Source organism: Varanus komodoensis, unplaced genomic scaffold, assembly GCF_004798865.1.
Source record: "Varanus komodoensis strain SLA01 unplaced genomic scaffold, ASM479886v1 scaffold70, whole genome shotgun sequence".
Lineage (NCBI taxonomy): Eukaryota > Metazoa > Chordata > Lepidosauria > Squamata > Varanidae > Varanus > Varanus komodoensis.
In genome coordinates, this window is record NW_025336348.1 from 2,166,149 (window position 1) to 2,172,148 (window position 6,000).

The window sequence follows — 6,000 nt, forward strand, 5'->3', positions numbered from 1 at the left end:
GACTGGGATACCAGAGACGGGGCCTTCTTGGTGTTGGCCTCTGTTGCTGGAATTCCCTCCTTTAGGACATAGGTGTAACTTGGTCCTCGTTGGCTTTTAAGAGACAGTTTTATTATGATCCACATCTGTCTCTTTGGCTAAGAGCTTTGTGCTTTGGCTCGTGCTTTGGCTAATTGTTGCTGCGTGACTTGAGGGGCGGTGAGGAAGTTTTCACATCTTTTGTCAAGGGGCCCTGCATGAGTCCAGCAGAACCTGTGAGGTGCAGAGAATTTGCAGGCATGTTCTAGGGTGCCCACTTCATCTTTACACTTGAAAAGCTGCATTTGAGCATGTTCAGCAGTAAAAACGACCAGCCCTCAAAGGAGACGCTGACTCACACAGAGTGACAGTAGCAGTATCCTCAGTGAGAAGGCAATCTTGCTGCATCTCTCTCTCTTGCGATTCACTTGCAGTAATTACACTTAAAGCAGAGATGGAGGACAGAACCCATCAAGGGAGGCCTCAAAGCCAGAGACATGGAAGGGACCAGGCTGGATGGAAGAATTATCTGAGGAAAGTGCAGCTCTATCTTTCTGTCTCCCCCAGCAAAAACTCTGGTCCACGTTCTGGCCATCGCGCACCTTGACACCTGCACTCTAATCTCGCTTGCCTTCTTTTGCCTCACGTTGTCTGAATGCATGCCTCTGCAGCCAGAACTTTCTCACACTTCTAGGATCGTAACGACCCTCCTCTCTCAAGCCGTACCCTCCTGCCCACTTCTGGATCCAGCACAACCTTGTGGTCCTTGCCATTAAAGACCTCTGTGGCCTTAAGCTCCCCTTTTCCAAACTGCTGCTCTCCAGATGTTCGGACCACTGCACACCTCCTCCGTAACCATTGGCTATGCTGGCTGGGGCTAATGGGAGTTGCAGTCCAAACAATCACAATGGCACGATTTTTTCACTAAACTTGGCAATAGCCATGCGTTCCCATTTCATACTGCAATTTATCCTGAGATAGTTATGATGCCTGAAGGATGTTTAGCTGAAACAATCATGCATTTCTTCCCCATTTAATGCTCCCACTCCTCCCTTCTCCTTGCTCAGCATTTTCCCTGAGCTGAATTTTAGTTTGTAAGCTCCTTGGGGCACAGTCCTTAACTGTCTGGGGTAAGCTAGCTTTCTTTGTTGGGTTTTGGGATTCTACAATCTTTGACTTAGTAACCAATAATATGGGCACTAGTTAGTCATTTCTTCAATTGCTTATTTATTTACCTTCTATACCGCCCAATGCTCAAAGCCATCTTGGCAGCTGACAATTCCTAAATAGGATGCTAATATAATAAAAACGCTTTGAAATAATGCATGCCCAATCACATCAGTGTTAGTTTATTTCTCTTTCTGGATGTCTCTTAATCCAGCACATGGGTGATTTGGTGAAGTAGCTTGAATTGTAAGTATGCGTCCTTATCTTCCTTAAAAAACTTACTTTCTATCCAATGACACCCATCTTAAAGTTCTGCCCAAAGCTAAACTTTTGAAAGATTTGGCATGATGCCATTTTCATATTAGGCCTGCTTCTTGGAAGTCTCTGGTAATGACACTAGTCCACATGAACTAAGATGTAACCTTGAGTGAAATATGCATGTACAAGAACAGAAAGCCTTGAGGACTACAGAACCCCTGATGAAATCAAACTGCAGTACAGCCTTCAGACTATAAAATCCATAGATGACCACTCCTGAATTTACAAAGTCATTGCTTGAATTTTTTAACATGGAATGAGAAACAGAATCCCTTCCACAAATTAATTCTGATTCAATCATGCATGCCTCATTGCTTTAAATGGGAGTTACAATTATAGGCTTCTTCAAAAAGTTTCTGCACTTTTAAAAACTATTAAGAATTTCAAAAACAAATGACATCATTCTTCTACATAGTCACCTTCCTTTGTGATGCTTTTTTCCCAGTGTCATACCAACTTTTTAATGCCATCAGCAAAAAATATAAAAAATATAAAAGTGCAGAAACTTTTTAAAGACCCCTCGTATATTTGGCAAGATTAACTGCGTCTGTGTCACTGAATCAGTGTAACTCACTTCCAAACTATGCGCAAGAACAGAATCCAGCTCAAGTTAGTGCAAGCAGTCAGCTTATGCAATCCACCATGCAACCTATTGCACACAACTCTTGTGCAATACATGGTCCAAGCTGTTGTGCAACCGGTTGTGCATTCCACTTGTGAAACCTGTTGCACATCTGCTTGTGCAACAGGTCGTTCTAGCATGAAAGGCAATCGCTTAAACAACAGAAAGATTCGGTGGAGCTCCAACAGCGCCAGCTGAGATGGCAGAATGATACGGTTGGAAACTGCCCCATGTGCCAATGGGGAGGTGCAGAATATGCTTGGCACCTAGAAGGAGACCCTTCTTCATGGGCAGAACACGTCTGAACACGCATCCACTCTTCTGAAGATTTCCATCTTTTAAAAAAGCAATGGCAGCTGTAGCAACAGGAGGAACAAAAACATCCTTTCAGAGTGCACAGCACTTCAGCTCAGCCAGACCTTTCTGACTGCTTAGATGCTGCTGCTTTTACTCCAGTGGGTAGCAACACTCATCCTTTTACAGCTTTTACTACAGCGGGTAAATTAGTCCAAAGAAGATAACCCTTTCTCTCTTCCATCTTGCACATACTTAGCCAGTGTTCCCAGCAGGAAAACAAACTTTCTCTAACAGACTCTTAATTTCCTTGTAAGCCTTAATAATACACACAACCAAAGCAGACACAACGGGGAAATCCTTTCAAGTGATTCTTTCATCACTTGAAATACATTGGCAGGTGATGGAAGACACAGAAAGAATGGTGGTCTGCTGGATCCAGAAATAAAAAGTCAGCATTAGAGAAGAGAAAAAGACGAGGGGCCGTCGTTACCTTGGAAGCAGCAACATTCAATCCTTGGTGGGTGAAATCACGAGCAAATACAGATCTTCTTTTCTCCCGGCCTCTAGGTGGAAGAAGCCTGCAGGCAAACCCAGTCCAGGGTAGATCTTGTATCTGGAGGTAGAAAGAGGAGACAAGAAAATAGAAGGGGTGGAGAGACTAGCCCTTTGTTTTCCCAGTACGATTGGTATCTTTCTGAGTTGTTTCTCTTCACTCCCTCACCTTCAAGGTTGGTCTTTTCCCTCCCCCACTACCAATTCCAGAACACACAGAAGACATGAGCGCAACAGCAGCTGAAATATTTCATAGCAGAAACAGTTAAACATTCTTGAGATCTTGCTTTACAACATACAGCAAGTTTGACAGAATGCATGTGATAAAGCTTTCTCACTTTCTCTCTCTCTCTCTTTTCTCCTTCTAAAGACTTGATCTCCTTAATTGCTTGTTCCCAGGAAATAAAAGACTTCATGGGGGGAACCTGCCAACCAAAGGGAAGGGAGGGTACAATGAAGAAACTTTATTTTTCCTACTCAAATGCTTTTGCAAAGTCAGCTCTCCACCACGGCCTCCCATCCCCCACCAACAGATTATTTAATGGGCAGTGTCTTTTCTAGGTCCGTAATATCTTCAACAAGGGTGCCACTTTGTTAATAAAAATGAGTACTTTTATATCCATGTTTTTCTCTGGGACTGACATGCTTTATTCAGTCAGAGGACTTTTTCTAGGGGTGCTTCCCTACAAGGCTTTTCTTGGGCAACCCTCTGGCCTCATTCAAGGAAGTTTACAAGAGCTCTGGGTGTCATCACTTTCCATTCATAAACCTCTCATCTTTTGTTGTTATTGTTATGTGTTGTCAAGCTGTCTCTGACTTACAGCAACCCCATGAATGAAAGCCCTCCAAAAGGTCCTATCCATGACAGCCCTGCTCAGCTCTTCCAGATTCGAGGCTATGGCTTCCTTTATGGGGGTCTGTCCATCTCATGTCACCTTTTGCTTCTCATTTAATCAAGAAAATGGCAAGGAGAGAAAGATGGGAAACACAGTAGGTCTGGGATGGTAGATTAAGGGGCCTTCCATTCGGAAGCAGCACCCTGCTTCATGTTCTTCTTTCTTCCCCTAAGGGTCGGTCTGTCTGTCTGTCTGTCTGATTGATTGTTGTTTGGTTATAATCATTTTTGTAACTCCATTTTTTTATTATTATTATAACATTTCTATGCCGCCCCTTGCCGAAACCTCGGGGCGGCTTACAACATGATAAAATACATTGAAATACAATAGTACATAATAATGTACTAATTATTAATAATAATAATTAGTAATAATAATAATAATAATCCATGGCAGTTGAAGATAACGAATGTCAGGCTCACCTAAAATTTTCTAAAATCACTCTGAAGTTCATTTTAGCTCACTCTTAAATTCATTTTGTCTTGTTTTTCAGCTTCTACAAATGTGCATTTTAAGGAAGAAAGGTAGCTGTTCATGAGCGTGTTTCCATAACTGAGTATCTCCACAAGGACTGCGACATGGAACTGGATTCTTTTGGAAGGGGATGGAATGTACACTTCACTCTCTCTGCGTGTGCATCCTTGGATGCATTTTTCAAGCACAATTACAAGTTTAGCAATTTGCAAATATCTCTCTGGAAAAGCACCCCTGCTTGCCTTCATGTCCAGAATTGCATGATTTCCAGAGAGAAACAACATTCTAGTTTGGAGTCCGGATACCAAAATGCTTGATAATTCTAGGACTCTGGGTCAGTCAGTCAAAGTGATCCACAGAAGATTATCGGTTAAATGGAATTGCCATTTAAGCACTTGTAAATTACCCTGAGGCATTTGTCAGTTGGGTGGTATACCAACTGAATCCATCCATCCATTAATCACTTAAATCCATCTTTTAATAAATATACATTTATGCTGATTTCCCTCCACCCTGGTAAACACATTTAGGGTGGAATCCTATGTTTGCTTAGACGGAGAACAGGCCTACAACTCCCAGCATGCCTCTGCACCAATATTCACACTTTCCTGAATTTTGCGATGCAGTCTGTCAGTCAAGCAAGGTGTAGAAAAATGCATATGTTAGGGGGAAAGTACATGAAAAATGCATATTTTGATGCAATGAACATGGAGGGATATATTTTATTCATCAAAATTGCTTGCAAAAATGATACATTAGGGAAATTACATAAACATGCAAATAAGAATGAAAAATGGGCATACAAATGCACACAGAATTTTGCACTGATCTTTTTTCTCCCACAAAAGGGAGAACGTATGTTTGGAAAAGCAAGAAATTGGCTACAGCAAAAGTGAAAAACAAGAAACTGTCCCTGGGTTCACCATCCTAGAAAACATGCAGAATTCTGGAGCAGGTAATTGCAGAAGATCATTGCATGGTGGGCATGTCGTGAGCGGAGCTGGCTAGAGCCGGGGGTCAGACTAGATGACCTGGGAGACCCCTTCTGACTCGCTCTGTTTCTATTAGAGAAGATCAGTTGTGGAGCATAAGCTGCACATAGAAAATGTTATGTGTCGTCATTGATTGAGATATTCTCACTGCCTTGTGGCGTGGGTGCATAAGGTTGGGCCCATAACAGTGGAATTTCTCTACTGGTTTGGATTGCTTGTGATCGGTTTGCATGAAACTGTGAAACACATTAATTTGTCATCCAACTGTAGAAGAGGGACAAGAATATGACCCAGAATTCTCTGCAGGGTGTGGGATCTTGCCAAACACTGCTCTGGAACTGCAGACTTCGGGCTGGGGCATCCACTTTGGTCTCTTTTACTCGACTGGCAACCACAGCCTGGTATGAAATACACATTTGGAGTTCCATCCTGTGCCCTCTGACGGCACCATGCAGAAGAGCCGACACGCACGGAGAGTTGTGTGTTTCCCATGCATGGACCAAGGTGCATGTGGGATGGTCTGGCTGCTGTCGTGCCTTGTCCCATGCAACCAGGATAAGCCCCAGCTGCAGCGTTCCCCTCTCCCCACCACCTGGCATGTCCCCTTTTCATAGAGTCATAGAATAGCAGAGTCGGAAGGGGCCAAGAAGACCATCGAGTCCAA

At 43.1% G+C, this 6,000-nt stretch overlaps 1 protein-coding gene across 1 annotated transcript in view; it reads right to left on the reverse strand.

The window, feature by feature from the left end:
- Positions 1-3,029, reverse strand: part of LOC123034672 (solute carrier organic anion transporter family member 1C1-like) — a 28,372-nt gene extending 25,343 nt beyond the window's left edge. Inside the window, exon 1 of the mRNA XM_044452205.1 lies at positions 2,913-3,029. The gene's annotated coding sequence lies outside the window, so the exon portion shown is untranslated. The remainder of the gene's footprint in view (positions 1-2,912) is intronic.
- Between the last annotated feature and the right edge of the window lie 2,971 nt (positions 3,030-6,000).